We start from the raw sequence: 17,198 nt of genomic DNA on the forward strand, positions 1-17,198 counted from the left end.
ATATATATTAAAAAAAAAAAAAGGGAGAAAGAGAAAACACTAATAGCTGCAGCTAGCTCTCTATCACCCAGTCTGCTTGGTGGCGCTTTGTTGCATAATGTTCTCTTTTTTAGAAGATTCCTGGCCTGTGTTGCCCTAACTACTGCAGCTAGAAGTTATCTTCTGATGCAAGATGTGTTATATATTAACTATTTTTTTTTTTTTGCCTATACACCGTTCAAAACTCATATACTTTTTGAACAGACTATAATGTAGCTGACGATATTTAAATCTGTCGCTATTATGGGACCAATATCAAGTATTCCAAAGTAATGGTGGTAATGTAGAAGCATCTTTATAATTTTTGTAATTTTAATTCTTGTAAATAAATATCTGCAGCTTGATATGCTTAAATGTAATAAATTGTCAGGCTAATTATATCATTTAAAGTTTTATTAGGATCAATATTTAACTCTTCCTATTGACAATCATTATATTTTATATAGTTGAATTGGGCTTAAAATGGTTAGGTTGAGTCATTTAAGAAACCAGCTCTTTGGCGAAAAAACTGCTTATAGCAGTGATATGAGAGTAGATTCTAGATGTAAGAAAAAAACCATTTTTTCAGAAGTGAGTAAGTGTTCTTCACATTTTTTAATGAATAAGATGAGATAGTGTTCTCCCTCATAAAATCATCAGTCTTTGTGGCTTTGTATGTTATTTTATCTATTTCATTAATTTCTTCCTGGAATCTCTATGAGGAAGTTCAATTTTGTGTGTGCATGATTATTTTGCTGTTCATGACTTAATTTGGTCAGGAAATTATAATATGAACCTCCCAAATTTTAATGTCTCAATTTACACATTAAATACTTTTGCTTCTTTAAATTATTTGAGGCTTATGCAGAGCTTCTTATTGAAAAAGTGCTTGACAATTATATCATCAAAATAAAATATTTCTCACTAATTTCATTACTTTTAAATATTGGTCAAATAATAAGATGATATTTATAATATATTAAAATTTAAACTGTTTATACCCATCAAAACCTAGACAGAGAAGGCCACATGAGTCAAATTGTATAATATTCATTATTAGTTTATTGGACAAGCAATATATATACAATTTCTGTTTTTTTTTTTCAAGGATGGATCTCACTATGCTGCCAAGGCCGGCTCAAGAACTCCTGGGCTCAAGCAATCCTCCTGCCTCAGCCTCCCAAATAGCTGGGATTACAGGTGTGTGCCTCCAGTCTCCCCTTTTTATTGGAAGAGAGTTCATAGAGGATTGAGCACCTATTTAGTGTGTATTTCTAGGTTTGGTTACAATTTGTTAAGAAAAGTAGATCTGCAAACTCACTACTTTTAAAATGTTAAAAATATATGCCATGCATTTCTACTTCAGCACAGATTTGGACAACTACCTTAGGTATGGAAAGAAAATTTGCTGAATTTAGTGTTAGGCCTAGAAGAGAACTTTTACTTGAAAAAAACCCTTAAAACTTTTCCTGTTGTACTGTTCAATTATTAATATATTTAATGCACAGACACAGTTCACAATGTGGACTGATGTGAACTTGTGTTGCATTGGCTCTATGAATTAGGACAGTTGATTTTACTTTTCCTACTGATTTGCCCAGATATGATCTTTATAAAAAAATCACAGAAATATTTTAAAATAATCTTGCAGTTCTTGTCTTTGCTCTTTTTCCTATTTTTTTCTCAACACAAAATTATTTCTGATATTCTGCTTTCACTTAAATGAAAACATTCTATGGAAGAAGCACAAAGAAGTAATGCTTTCAAATGACAGTCCCTGAATTTTCAAGAAAGCCAGATTCTTCCACATCCATAGTCTTCCTTTGTCCTATTAATAATCCTCATGATGAGAGGAAAGTTACTGCCTAGTCTAGGTTTTATGACTGGGAGAACGGAGTAACAAGAATCTAAGTGGTCAGAAGTAGAGATTGTCAAGAATACAGGCTCTCAGGTTTTGGTGTTTATGCTCCATCAGCCAAACTTTGCCCTTTTCTAGAAAAGATCCAAGTGGTGAAGTCACTCATCTTGTCATTGCTATTATGTACTGGAGAAAATTAAATGATCCACCTCTTTATCACATACTGAACTTTCATGATAAGTAACACATGTGGAGTAACCAAGGCTTAGCCAACCAGGGATTAATGTTAGAAAATGAATTTTTCTTTCTCTATACTTCTTTAGAAATAGCAAGAGTTCTGTGAGGGGATGGCTAGGAGCCAATGGGAGAGGTGAAGGACCTTAATCACAGTATTTGTTTGGTCCCCATCAAAGTTCCTGGGTGCCACGGGAAAGTGTCTTTCTTTTCTGGACCCTTTACTTCATCTGCAAAATGGTGAGGGAGTTAAACTCTCTGGCTTGCTTTTATCTTACAGGCATTCAGTGAAGTATATAACCTGCAATATTTCTTAACAGTTGTATAGGTTTTGCTGACCTGAATTCTTTCATGTTCTTCTTCATCCTACATGTGTAACTATTCCATGTTATCAGTCCCCACAATGAAAGATAATTGTGAGTTACTTGGTGAGGTTTTCATTGTTTTCATCTGAAAAATAATTTGGGCTGGAGCTGTGGAGAATAAATGTTGTGTTTTTAACATGGAAAAAAAAAAGATCATGGGGTATGATTTCCTGTGCAAAGACCATTTTTCCAGCAATATATCATACCTGTTTTCTCCTGTGTGCGCAAAAGGACCTTCCTTCATTATGTGTTAGAAGGTGCATAACTCCAAAAGAGATGGAGTTAGATGAAAAAGAGCTATTCTGAACTCTACTGATTAAAATAAATGTGCTCATAAAAAAGGCAGGAGAGTAAATTACTACATCCCCAGAACAGCAGTAACTTATATACCAACAAGTTATTTTCGAGTTGCCAGAGGAAATAATCTGCTATCAACAAGGGGTAATTGCCTGAGCAAACTCATCTTTACATCTCACACACGCTGTCACCTTGTATAAAAAAGGAGAAATGCACTACATATCAATTCAGAAAAGATTTTCTAAAATATTTTTCTGAAGATTTCTTCCTTCTCCTAGGCAACTAAAAAGAGAGAACATGAATACGGTTCAGAACACATCTAATCTTGCTCCTGCCTTATCACTGAGTAGCATCGGAACACACCACAGATTGGATCCCACAGCTCAGAGGCCTAGGGGCAAGATGAGAAAGGATCTATTTAGATGGGTATAGAAATCCCAATCAGATTTACCTACGACTGCCACAGGTGAGACAGGCTAGCTGCAAAACCCTCCAGGATATATGTTGCTATCATTAACAAGAAATATCAATGTGATATATATATTCAGTTTTACAGAGAATAACAAAGGCAGAAAAACAGAGGCAGGAAAAAGGAGGGAAAGGGTGCTAAGCAGGACAGAGAGAAAGGCGGTCTCTTTTGGGAGTAGCATTTTGGTTTTGCATGAGGAAAGAGCAAGATTATTGTTTTAAAATCAGATGTATCTTATTTTAAAAACACAATTAGTGTACTTTAATTTTGCTTTCAGTACATTTTATTGAACTCAGGAAGTATAATTTTAATATCTGGGGTATGATATGTGTGTTAAAATTGCGAAGGACTGGGTGAGTCATTAGGGTGATAGGATGAATGTGTCTGAGTTGGAGAGAAACCAGAAACTCTGAAGACAATTGGCCCACAGCTTTTTTAATTTAAATTTTTAAAATTTTTTATTTGGCAAAGTGCACATTTTGTTGAAAAGATGCATTGAGAGGGCTGGGCTAATGGTTCATTACTACGGTGATTTTTACTCACTCCTGGAAATTATCTGGATGTGGAACTTTAGTATGTGCATCTATCTGCACATGCACCAGGACCTACATTTGATTAAATGAAGCCATGTCACATGACGTACTACTATAAAGACTTATGCTGTATTTGTAAAGAAGATATTTGTTTCCTTTTTAAATTCTCAGGTGTGTATTGGGGAAAACAAAGTATTAATATCCTCAGCATTCTATAAAATTTTAATAATAGTTTTCAGTAAATACAAACCTGTTTTAATTTTTTTCCTCACTAGGGACCACTCCAAGTCCATATGCACTTTTTGATAATGTTTTATGGTGTTATTTCCCAGGATAGGTTGTATGACTAAGTAACTGACATTTAAAGAATCAATGTGGATAGAATTTTTGTTTTTTGTATGTCTTTAAAAGCACATGATGTTTCTTTTTCGTGCGCTAAAAAATGTAGCTTTTGACATTTTGGCTATCCAGTCATTAAGATCTTTTCTTGCCTTCTTAGATAATGCTATCACATTCTATTTTCTGACTTTATGACTATGTCTTCTCTATTTCAGTCAGTTTTCTTCCTTCTCCTGTCCTACAGATGTCGTGTTCCCTCACCTCCCCACGTAGCCCTAGATCTTTCCCTCCAGTAGTAATTTGGTGTATTCCCACAGTTCCAATGATCACTTCTACATGATGATATCTACTCTTCACTGCCAGCACCCACAACCCTCCAGAGCTGCAGCCTCATATTTTCTGGTGCTTGTTGCATTTTTTCTCAGGAAGATAATTACCAGCATGATAAAGTGAACATTTGTGAAAGCAAAGCCAATATCTTATTGCTTAATGAATCCTACATCCCCGCCAAAGACTACACACTACTTCCTCCTGCACATTTTTACCCTTTCTGCTCTTGCATTTTTGTGCTTTGTTCAATATTTACCTAGCATTCCACCACAGTTTTACTTATTGAAATACTATTAGTGTTTTATGGTCCAACTCAACATTCGCTTTTGGTATTTTACTCGCATCTTACTTATTGTGGAACTTTGGAAAAATACTTTAAATTTTGATAAAATGGAAATAATAATTCCTATGTTTGGTCAATGAAAATGAACTACTCTGTAAACATAGGATATTATTGTTGCACTGACTGAGATAATCAGAATATAATACCTTGACCAAGAATGACAAGGAAAAGCAAACTTCTGTGGGCTTCATGCAAACTCCTGTAACATGACTTAGCGTACTCAGGTGAGAAATATTTTCCCATGGGCTCCTGATTATTAGTATTCTTTCCTAATTATCATTGCTCTCTTGAATTCTCATTTGACACTTAAAACATATATTTTTGTATGACAGAATAGAAAAGTATAGTAGCTCCGAACGTGGACTTGGGCGCCAGATGACTTGGGTTGGATCTTGACTCTATTACTAATAAGACTGTGGTTTTTGGACAAGTCACTTAACTTCTTTGTGCCTCGGTTTCCTTCCTCATCTATAAACCTTAAGGTTGTAGTGGAGATTCAGTGCATTGATATAGGTAAGGCAGTTAGGATATAGCCCTCAATAAGCTGTAGACATTATTACTATAGTTATTCATGAACATGTGACATTTTCTTCACTAGATGGTATGTTCCTTGAGGGAATCCTATCAAGAATGAGTTTTACATTGTTGCACCTCCCAGAGAGTCTGGTATAACATCTAGCACAGCAACTTTCACATATTAGGTGTTTAATAAACATCTGTTGAATTAAAGAATTAAATTGTATGCTTCAAATTATTACGTAAGATTTTTGTGCTTCCACACAATGACTTCAGACAGCCAGAATGTAGTAAGAAAAGCAACCTTTGTAGGCTTTACTCTCACTTCTCCTTAAGCAAAATGTAACCCACCTAATTTAGAATGTTTTCTATCAATTCCCATTCTGACTATTAAATAATGGATGTCTTTTTCAAACAACAATATTTAAAGAAAACAGTTTTTTAAAGCACATTAAAGTGGAAGGATATGTTACTTTGAAAAGTTTGTTGTGTTTTTATTTTTTTTACCCCTAAAGTGAATAGAAAAAATATGAAGAGTTCCTGTTTGAAATACTCAAGATACCAAGTCAATGATCCAGTTAGGAAATTTGAGGGAATATGATTTTGGTGTGAAAGCCTCAAAATTCGAATAGTGTATTGTATGTTCTTACATACAACTTAGATTTTAATCACGAATTCCTCAAGGTCTCAGTTCCGTGGTCTGAATTGTCTTTGCCATTAAATGAAGGATACCCTGAGCGGCATTTAGGTCTAGTAAGGACAGAAAAAAACAAAACAAAACTGTATTTTATGACAAAAAACCCAAGGAGTAAAGACAATCTGATATCTCTGGCAGCTGAGCACTTGCCCTAATTCTGGATTGGGGCCCTTTGCTTTCATGTATTTAATTTTTTTCTTTCCTTCATGTTTCTCTAGATATCTAATCCTCTAAGGAATTTTTATACAAATTATTTTCTTCCTTCCTCTTCATTCCCAAGAAAAAGATCCTTAGGAGCATCTTTAAGAGTTAAGCCAATCACGATTCCAGTCCTCATTAAAGGACACAAAGTAAACAAAATGTCGGAGACGGAAGTAAAAACACAGGCGTCTCTGAAGGCCTGGGGCTGCTGCCATATTTAACATGCTATAAATGTTCTGAAAGTAAACAATGAAATCACCAGGTTTAGAGATGATATTAAACTCCTCAGGGTTCTAACAGACCCAGCTGATGAGAACAAGCTACAGTGTACTGTATGCGACTGAGTGGCAAATGAGATTGGCTGGGGGCAAGAGTGAGGAAAAAAAGAACCCCAGATATCTTCGTATGTGTAGCTGAGCCCCTATGTCCATTTTTGGAAAATGAAAGCTCGTGAACTATTATTATTTCCTGAATACTTTCACTTAGCATTGATATAATTCCATCTTGGAAATCAACAGAATATGAACTGGTCTACACAAACAAAATTGCAAACACAGTAGAAAACAACATTTTGGCCTTTTGTAAAAAAATGTTGCAGCTGGGCACAGTGGGTCATATCTGTACTCCCAGCACTTTGAGAGGCTGAGGCAGGAGGATTGCTCAAGCTCAGGAGTTCAAGACCAGCCTGGGCAGCATAATGAAATCCTGTCTCTGCAAAAAATACAAAAGTTATCTGGGTGTGGTTGCATTTGCCTGTGGTCCCAACTACTCAGGAGGCTGAGATGGGAGGATCACCTGAGCCTGGAGAGATGCAGAGAGCTGAAGTGAGCTGTAATTGTGCCACTGCACTGCAGCGTGGGTGACAGAGAGAGACTTTGTCTCTCTCTCTCTCCTCTGTCCTCCCCCCCCCACACACAAACATTGCTTCCACACTGATAAAACCACATCATTTTCATATAAGCAATTTTTTAATTTGATAAATGCTTTACTGCTTATTGTCCAAAGAACTTTTTATGTAAATAAAATATATTTTATTGTACAACTATTTAATATCTTTATATTATATTAAAATATTAATTATGTAAATTATATAACAAATGCATCAATATAATATTGTATGTTCCGTACTACTATGATCTCCATTTTACAGATGAGAAAATGGAGGTATAGAAAAGTTGAGATAAAGATAGAAAATCCAGAAAAATCATGACTACTGTAACTGAGATGGTGAAGGAGTGTCCAAATCTTTACAGACTGAAATATGTAGTACTCCTTAGTGAAAGGGCAAACTTTGAAAAAATATGATGAAAGAATATGATGAAAATTAAAGCCAGTGGTCTTCCAAGCTATCCTCAGCAGTGTGCTAGGATTCTTGGAGGTAAGTTGGGGGCCGGAAGAATCAAGAGGGAGGGTCATTGTTGTTTGATTATCTATGTTGTATGTTGGACTCTGCACAGAAAGGTTCTATTTGAGGAAATTCTCTGTTAAAAAGTTTGAATGCCATTAGTGTAAATCAGATTTTTCTGTGTGTATTCAACCACACTCATGAACATCTTCCAAAATGCATCTGTTGTCCTGTTTTGTTTGGGTACACAGTTTGTGACATAGAACTAGACAATCAGGGACGTTTAAGGATACGATGATTGTGTATATTCACCAAATCCCCTATTTTTTTTTTTTTTTTGGTAACTAGTGTAGGCTACAACTGTACCATGTGATATCCGGATAGTCCAATAAATGGTATACATTAAATACAGAAATAAATGTAACTGGAGCTCACATTTCTTAGACAAATGCAGTTACTTTAGCTGACTGCTAAAGAGTGCTAATGTAATGATAAAGGCTGTCATTTATTACGTAATATTAATGTAAGTAAGAGTAGAGGCACGCTCTTCAGAAAACAAAGACAAAGTGAAACTGGGTGATACCCAGTAGCCAACAGGCAATCTTCCTCTCTGTGAATATGCTCAGGATTTAAAGATGAGCTCAAACAGTGTATTTGTGGATCAGCTCAGCTCCACATATTTAAAAAATAAAGCAAAACCTAAAGATAGATGATAGAAACCTAGTGGAAAAAAAGAATGCCACTGTTCCCCTTATGCTACCCAGTTTCAGATGTTTTCTCATCTTCAGTGTAAAATAAAAAATATGATAAGAAATTGTTGTTCATAGTGGCACCATTTGATAATTAAGTCATTTAAAAATAAACATTTGAAAAGAAGCTGAAGTAGGTGTTTTTTCTCTCATAGGCAATAAGGCAGACTCACCCATACAGACAAGCATTTAATTGAAAATACTTTTTAATTACTATGAATTATCTATTTCTTTCTTTACAGAAATACCTTCAGGAAAGGCAGTTGAACTAAATTTTCATCTTTATTTTGCTGAGACAATCTATTCCTGCCTTGCTGTAAAGCTAAGGAAAGACTCTCTGGATGTATTAAAATATTTTCAGAAATGTATTTTTACAATAGAAACAAAACAACTTTCTCTCAAAAAAAGAAATGCTTGCTTATATTTACTTGCGAGAAAACTGTGAAGAAGTCGATCAATGTATAGTTAAAATACTATCTTATATGAATAAAATTTGAGCAAATTTATAATTTCTGTTTTCCGTAAGTTATAGATTTCAGGTCATCCTTCATTTTAATCTTTGTTTTTTTTTTTGTTTTTTTCCAGGAAAATAATGCCTGTCTTTGTCTGACTCAAAAAGCATGCTGGTAATTTGCATATGAGATGTATTTTATTAAGATGTTTTTATATTTGAACGCTATATCATCTCAGTATTGTCTAAGAAATACAGGTCACGATTTATGGACTTTTGTCTCTTGTGTGTGTTAATCAGTCTTAAAATGGTAGAAACATGCTGTCCTGCTAGCTACAAACTGGGGACAGCGTTTCCCACAATCCTGAAAAGTTTAACCTAAATCCAGGTCTAGATATCAGAAAAATATAGCGTGAGATTCTATGCCTTATGACTGCTGTGGTTTGGGGGAGAAACCTGAGCAATTAATTCTGCACTAATTCCCTCAAGACTCTATCCCCTTGGGGGGATAATATGAATTCGGTTTTACTCATCTGAAATAGGTTGTGCTTATATTCCTGAAAATTGTCCCATTTCTTGGATCCATTTAAAATTTTTCTGTTGGCATAGCAACAGATTAAAAGATCTACCACAGTTTTAAACACTTGCTTCATCTTTAAGAAAACAAAGTATATATTTACTTTACATTTAATTGCATCCTTTCTGTCTTCTTCTATCATCAGCCTATGCATGTGAGACTAACTTTTTCTCTCATTCCTCTAAGACATTCAACCCTAAAGTACATGTTTGTAATTCAAAAATACCATATGCTAAAACAGTTTTCTTACATTCATTTTTAATAATGAATTGTTACACTGAGGTAGTCCTAGGTGATGTTTTTATTGTAAAATGTTTATATGTAAATCACTGAATACCTTTAGTATCAGACCTGTTATTGATTTTTACTTAAAGAACTGGATTTGAAAGCTTCTTTAAAAATATTTCCTAAGTATCTTTCGAATACATTCTCCCCTTTTCTGATAAACAATGTTTATACAATTCTTGGGATGTAAATAAAGGTTTTTGGGAAAGGATCAATAATATAATTCCTAAACAGCTAAGTATATGTTTTCACTTTGTTTTAATAAATCAGAATTGGAAAGTAACACAAATTCAGTAAAGTATACCTCTTTCAGATCTAATCCGTAAAGCCAGGGAAATACTAATCCCTGTCCACAACGTGCATAGGGTCTGTTGAGGGCAGTGATACTGATTCGCAAACACTGGAAACATCTGAAATTTAAAAACTGCCCTCCTCTCTCCCCATGCCTCCCTCCAATCCTGCTTTAATTATTTTAAAGTGGGGCCTCTTCAGGTAAATGCTAATGTGTCGTCAGGGTTGAAAACCAGTAGTGTAAGGCAAGAGCATCAACGAAGCCAATCATCTACAGATCCCACCTCACTCTGCCTCCTACCATCCCTGGGAGAAGATGGCTAAGGACAATTGGAGGACAGGTTGTTGAAGATGAAAAGGTAATAGCACTAAGAGATCAAAATGTTGAGTTGTTTATAGTTTATTGATGTTATTTTAAAAATGGAATGCTTAGATTGAGTCTGCAGCATATATAAAGTAAGGGAAATATTACTTCTCTTGTTCTGGCTAGATACCTTTCTTCTTCAAGTCTGCGGCTGTGTTCAGCTTTCCACACCTACATAAAAATGTTTTTGGCTTATTCCCAATTGTTGCCAACTTTCCAACAAGCAATAAAGTAAAATAAAATAAAGTATAACAAAATAAAATTAGCAACAGTTAAACTGGTTTCTCCCATTTTGGAACTGTAGAATTAAGAATTTTAAATTACAATCTTCCTTATTCATTTTTATATAATTTCATCATTCTCATTCTGTCATCTAAGTTCTATCACCCAAAATACTCACATTGTCTACCTGCCTTGTGTAACATGCATGATCTCCAAAACAGAAAGATGATTCTTTAGAAAGCCAAACATGTGGATTATTTTTCTGGATGACATATCCAAATATGATGCTGTCATAGCTCACTGCAACCTCAAACTCTTGGGCTCGAGTGATCCTCCTGCCTCCTCCTCTTGAGTAGCTAGGACTAGGGGTGTGTGCCACCATGACTGGCTATTTCTTTTTTAAAGATGGAGTCTTGCTATGTTGCCAGGCTGTTCTTGAACTCCTTGCCTGAAGCCATCCTTCCACCTTGGCCTCCCAAAGTGCTAGGATTATAAGTCTAAGCCACTGTGCCTGGCCTTATCATTCATTCTTATTTAGGAAAATAAGAGATGTCATCTGGTTCAGACTAATTTCTTGTAGCCAGGAAATGGCACAATGAGTGCCCTACAGCAGTGGTCTCCAAGCTTTTTGACACAAGAGACTGCTTTTGTGGAAGACAGTTTTTCCACGGATGGAGGTTAGGAGGGATGATTTTGGGATGATTCACATACATTATATTTATTGTGCACTTTATTTCTAGTATTATTACATTGTAATATATAATAAAATAATTATACAACTCACCATGATGTAGAATCAGTGGGAGCCCTGAGCTTGTTTTCCCGCAACTGAATGGTCCCATGTGGGGGTGATGGGAGATAGTGACAGATCATCAGGTATTAGATTATCATAAGGAGTGTGCAACCCAGCTGTCTTGCATGCACAGTTCACAATAGGGTTCATACTCCTATGAGAATCTAATGCTGCAGCTGATCTGACAGGAGGTGGAGCTCAGGCAGTAACATGGGTGATGGGGAGTGGCTGTAAATGCAGATAAATCTTCTCTCACTAGCCTGTATGCTCACCTCCTGTTGTGTGGCCTGGTTCCTAACAGGCCACAGACTGGTAGTAGTCCAGGGCCTGGGGACTGGGGATCCTTGCCCTATAGAACAGATAATGTAATACACTAAACTCCCCAAACTTCATTAGTAGTATACAGCATGAAAACATTTATAACCTGAACTAAGGCGATGAACTTCCCAAAACTTCTTTCAAGTTCCCAAACTTCCCAAAACTTGAGAACTTCTTTGAAAGAAGCTTACAGCCTTAGTTTGGGTCTAGGCTTTGTTGACTAGAGATTTAAAATTACATCTAATTTTGTCTTTTGACTTAAGGTAAAAGAGAAAGGATACTAGATTTTTCTTCTTCCTTCATATGCTGATTAGGGGTAAAGATTTGGCTTCCACCTCTATTGCTTTCCTTTCCCCATTATTTCGTATGCCCCTTATAAATTTGCCATTTGTGAGGAAATAATCAAAATTTAAATCTGACACATTATTAAGCACTACAGAACTTAGTTTCGGTGAGCTCCAAAATCGCGGTATCATTATTACTACTAAAGACAAAACTAGCGAGTAAGGTTTAAGATTTCTTTGCTATTGTTTTTGTCTTTGGAATATATACCACAAAGGATGTACAGAATACAGGTTGTGTATCCCTAATCAAAAAATCTGAAATTTGAAATGCTCTGAAATCTGAAACTTTTGGAGCACCAATGTGACACCACAGTAGAAATTTTTACACTTGATCTCATGTGATGAGTCAGTCAAAACTTAGTTTCATGTAAAAAATTATTTAAAATGTTGTATAAAATTATCTTCAGACTATGTGTATAAGGTGTATGGAACATAAATGAATTTTGTGCTTAGACATAGGTCCCATTTTCAAGATGTCTCATGATGTTATATGCAAATATTCCAAAGTCTGAAAAAATCCAAAATCTGAAACACTGGTCCCAAGCATTTTAGATAAGGGTTACTCAACCTATACTTTATTGAAAAAACTTGAAATAAGTCTTCCCTCTAGATGATTGATTACCAATTTAATGCACACTTAGGTTCATTTGTCTCATTTTTTTCAGCTTTAGGTTTTCTTTTTGCATTATTCTTTCAATCAGTAAAATATTAACATAATTTTAAAGTCAAAGTTTTATTTGAAGACATAATCAGAGAAGTCTCACTTATATCCCCACTTCCTCTACTCTTTCCTCCCTCATTTCATAGATGTTTCTTTTTCCAAAAATAAGTATGCACATTTGTATCTATCTATCTATCTATCTATCTATCTATCTATCTATCTATCTATCTATCTTCCATCTATCTATATCTATGGTTTTCTCCCTTCTTCCCTTACATGAAATGTGGCATACTGTATACACCATGTTGCACCTTGCCTTTTCATGTAATAATATCCTGAAGATTAGTCAATATCAGTATGCAGAGACCTTTCTCATCCATTTCACGGCTGCATTTTGTGGATGTACCAGAGTTTGTTCACATAGTCTACTACTTGTAGACATTTGGGTTCTTTTTAGTCTTATGTTATTACAAAATACCACAGTCAATACCTGTGTGAAATATCATTTTTTACATACGGAGAAATATCTTCAGAGTAGACTCCTAGATATGAGACTGACTAAGTCAAAGAAAAATGCTTATGTCATTTTAGGGTGGTGAGTTAATTCTTGCATTTCCAGAATATACTGTATTTAGCAATGAATCCATATATTACTATTTTTCGTGTGCTATTCTTCACTAACATTTTATTTAGAAGTTTTGCACAATGTTTGTTTGGGACTGAATTATGTTCCCCCCAATGCATGTGTTGAAGCCCTAATCCTCAATGTGTCTTTATATGGAGATAGGGCCTTTAAAGTGGTAGTTTAGGTTAAATGAGGTCATAAGAGTGGAGCCCTAATCCAGTAGGACTGGTGTCCATATAAGAAGACGAGGAGACACCCAGGATGCCTGAAAAGATAAAAGGCCATCTGAGGAGAGAATGAAAAGATGGTCATCTGCAAGCCAAGGAGAGAGGCCCCAAAAGAAATCAAGCCTGTAAACCCCAAAATTTTGATATTCAACCCCCAGAACTGTGAGAAAATAAATTTCTGTTGTTAAGCCACCTAGTCTGTGGTATTTTATAATGTCAACTCTAGAAAATTAGCACAATGTTCATAAGTGAAGTTTGACTTTAGTTGTCTTTTTCTTGTGTAGTTTTTATCAGTTAGGTATAAATACGATACTCATTTCATTTAAAAGTATTCACATGTTTTTCTGCTCTGGAATAGTTTATGTGGAATTAGAATTATCTGATCTTGGAAGTCAAATAGATTTCCCCAGAGAAACTGGTGCTGGTGTGTTTTTGAATAGCTTTCAGATAACTTTATTTCTTCCTTCAAAGTCATCTCTGTCTATTATTTTGACATCAGTTTCCTTTGTTTTCAAGTTTATCTGTATAAAGTTGTGCAAAGTTGTCTCTTAAAATTCTTACAGTTTCCTCTGTTTAAATGGTTATTTCTTCCTTGTCATTTCTTATTTTGAGTGTGAGTACTTTCTCACTTTTTTTTTCTAGTTTAAGTTGTCTACTGGTTAAATGTATTTTAGTAAATTTTTCAAAGAATCAACTTTATTTATTAGTTGACTTGTTTTCTTATTCTAATTCATTAAGTTTTACTTATTTTTTACTATTTTCTTCTTTTTTTGGTTAAATTATTGCTTTGTTTCTACCTTTCAGATAGAAGTTAATTTTATTTATTTGCATTATTATATTTTATTAACATAAATATCGAAAGCAAAGTATTTTCTGATGAGCACTGCTTTACTTATATCCCATAGATTTGGGTATTTTTGTAGTTCATATTGATGTTATTTTAGAAATTCCGTGGTTTGTGTTTACATTTTTCTTTTTGCCCAAGAGTTAATGAACTTTTCTAAGTAAAAGGACGTTTTTGTTCTTATGGCTTTGTTATTAATTTGAATTGCATTGCGTTATGATCCGAAAACACTATTTCTGTTACAACTAGTTAATGGGATTTATTAAAGCTTTGTAAAGCTTTGTGGCCTAAAAGATGTCATGTTCCATACATACTGGAAAAGATGGTATTGGGTCAGGGAGGGATGTGGATGACTTGCTAGATTTCTGTTTTATCGTTCCCTTTTATGTTGTTACAGTGTAAACGGCTTTTTTTTTTTTTTTTTTTTAATGTGTCTTCTGATTCTTTCCGTACTGTCTTTTACTAGTGGGGCCCTTATCTTCATCTTTCCTTGTTTCCATTCACCAGCCAGCCTCTAGGTGGAACTCTAACTGCTATGTGCCTCCTTTTTAGAGTGGTGGCTTCCCCTAGTGTCTCATCCAGTCATGTATACTTTTCAAGGTCCTTCATTGTGATTTTCCAGGAACCATTTGGTAGGACCTACCAGGTCTCAGATCTCTCGATATTTCCTACTCAGGGTAGGTCCGTCCCTTTCTGTAGTGGAATCCTAGTTGATCTTGTCTGTGTTTTGCCACCAGTGAGACCCCCATAGTTCTCGTACCTCCTTTCTGCCTCATAGCCCATCCCTTACTGGCAAGAATGACAAACAGCCTGAGATTTTACACTACTTGTAATTGAAACTGACACAGTTTTGTGGATACTGGTAGAAGGTATAAAACTCTTGGATTAGAGAAGAAGGATTGTTCATTACCATAAAAATAACAATAATTAGAGTTTTGGTATTTGTGTGTGTGTGTGTGCTATTTCTCCAGGACTCAGTTTCCACAGAGCAGTGAAAAAAGGGTCATAGGATATCTGCAGGTAAAGTGGGTTGAGTTATAGGAGAAGCATCCTGTGCTTTGCGAACACAATTTTTTTTTTTTTTTTTTTTTTTTTTTTTTTTTTTTTTTTTGGAGACGGGATCTTGCTCTGTCGCCAGGCTGGAGTGCAGTGACTGGATCCTCAGTCACTGCAAGCTCCGCCTCCCGGGTTTACACCATTCTCCTTGCCTCAGCCTCCGGAGTAGCTGGAACAGGCGGCCCGCCACCTCGCCCGGCTAGTTTTTTGTATTTTAGTTAGAGATGGGGTTTCACTATGTTAGCCAGAGATGGTTCTCGATCTCCTGACTCGTGATCCGCCCGTCTCGGCCTCCCAAAGTTGCTGGGATTACGGGCTTGAGCCCACCCGCGGCGGCACAAATATTTAGTGGTGAGCACGTCTCTCTTTGTTCCAGATGGACACACTATCTCTAACTTCCATGGCTGTTGCCAACCAAACATCCTTGAAAAGATAGTCTGGAACAAAGTGCTTTCCTCACAAATTGTGCAGAAATTCACCCAGCGGAGAGTTGTCCCCTCACTCTCTACCCTGGAGAATGCTCAGGAGCTGCCTCTGCTGGTGTCAGAGTTTAGTTTTTCCACTCACATCTTAGTCTTCTCTGTTGCCCAGTTCTGTTGTTGGTATAAGTTGCAGATAATATTATTTGCCCTCTTTCCATCCTAGATTTTTTTTGGAATATATACGGTCATATACATTTAGGTGGCCACCACTATTCTATAGAAACCTGGAAACTCTCTAATTACTGTACTGATTCCATAGTAAAAATTATCTAAATAATAATAGTAATAATTATATAAATTCTATATGTTGTTTTTAAATTTTTGAAACCATATATAGACACACTGTGGAAAGCAAAAATAGATATAGAATATAATGTATTGTAGACCTTGATGATATGAATAATTGTTTAGCCAACAGAAATTGGTATGAAGCTGGTAGCAGAGGAAGAAATGTAGATGTAATTTCCTCATCTTACATAATGCACAATAAGTATATATTGTCTAACAATGTAACATCGTAAGTAGATATTGTCTATTCATGCCTAAAGAATCAATACAGGCTTGAGGTTAATATTTCATGATAAAATGTAGTTATTAAAGAAATTAAAGTAATAACATATGATCAAAAAATCAAGAATTAGGAAGAGGAGAAGGGTGAGAGGTAGTGTAATTGGTTTAAGTTCTTTATTTTTTGATAGCAGGGAGTGGGTAGATAACTATCTGAAAGTGATAAAGATATAGGCTATAAATATTTTATTTAAAGTACAGTACTAATCACTGTAAAAAGAGGTAAAAGCAGAAATTATTAAAAGAAATCGCCGCTGGTAATGGGACAGGAGATGGTTTGAGAATAGAACATTTCACTTTTCATTTTATACTCTTCTGTACTATTTTGATTTTGTTTTACCAAATATATTTATGGTTTTATAATTTAAAACAATTTTATAATTTAAGAAATAGTATTTTAAGAGCTGACAAAATACCTCTAGCATATATAGCAGCCAACACAAAAATCATTAGAGGGTTGGAGCCCTCTCCTTGGAGATCTCTAGATTATTATTTGCTATAATGTTATCAGCTCAGGACACATATTACTGCACTGAATGAAACATTATATTTATAGCCTAAGGCTAGGGAATGAGACACTGGATCAAAACATTCTATAGATAAAGTATGCCATTTCTTAGATTATTGTAAATGCAGCTATGAAACTATTTAAGAGAAGAAATTCAGAGACTCTCACTTACCTATTGCAGGTGAGTGAGAGTCTCTGAATTTCTTCATATGGGTGGGACCCAGTATCAAAAGTATGCTGCTTAGAAATGGAGAGGAAAGAAAATACTACACTTAGTTGAGCTTACTTA

General features: G+C 35.3%; 1 long non-coding RNA gene across 1 annotated transcript; it reads left to right on the plus strand.

Moving 5' to 3' along the window:
* The first annotated feature begins 1,181 nt into the window (after positions 1–1,181).
* Positions 1,182–8,962, plus strand: LOC108528172 (uncharacterized). Its single transcript, XR_001885042.1, has 3 exons — positions 1,182–1,218; positions 3,051–3,238; positions 8,880–8,962. It is a non-coding gene; the product is annotated as an uncharacterized LOC108528172 (long non-coding RNA).
* Positions 8,963–17,198: the final 8,236 nt, after the last annotated feature.

Source organism: Rhinopithecus bieti, unplaced genomic scaffold (genome assembly GCF_001698545.2).
Source record: "Rhinopithecus bieti isolate Rb0 unplaced genomic scaffold, ASM169854v2 scaffold_5026, whole genome shotgun sequence".
NCBI classification, from domain to species: domain Eukaryota; kingdom Metazoa; phylum Chordata; class Mammalia; order Primates; family Cercopithecidae; genus Rhinopithecus; species Rhinopithecus bieti.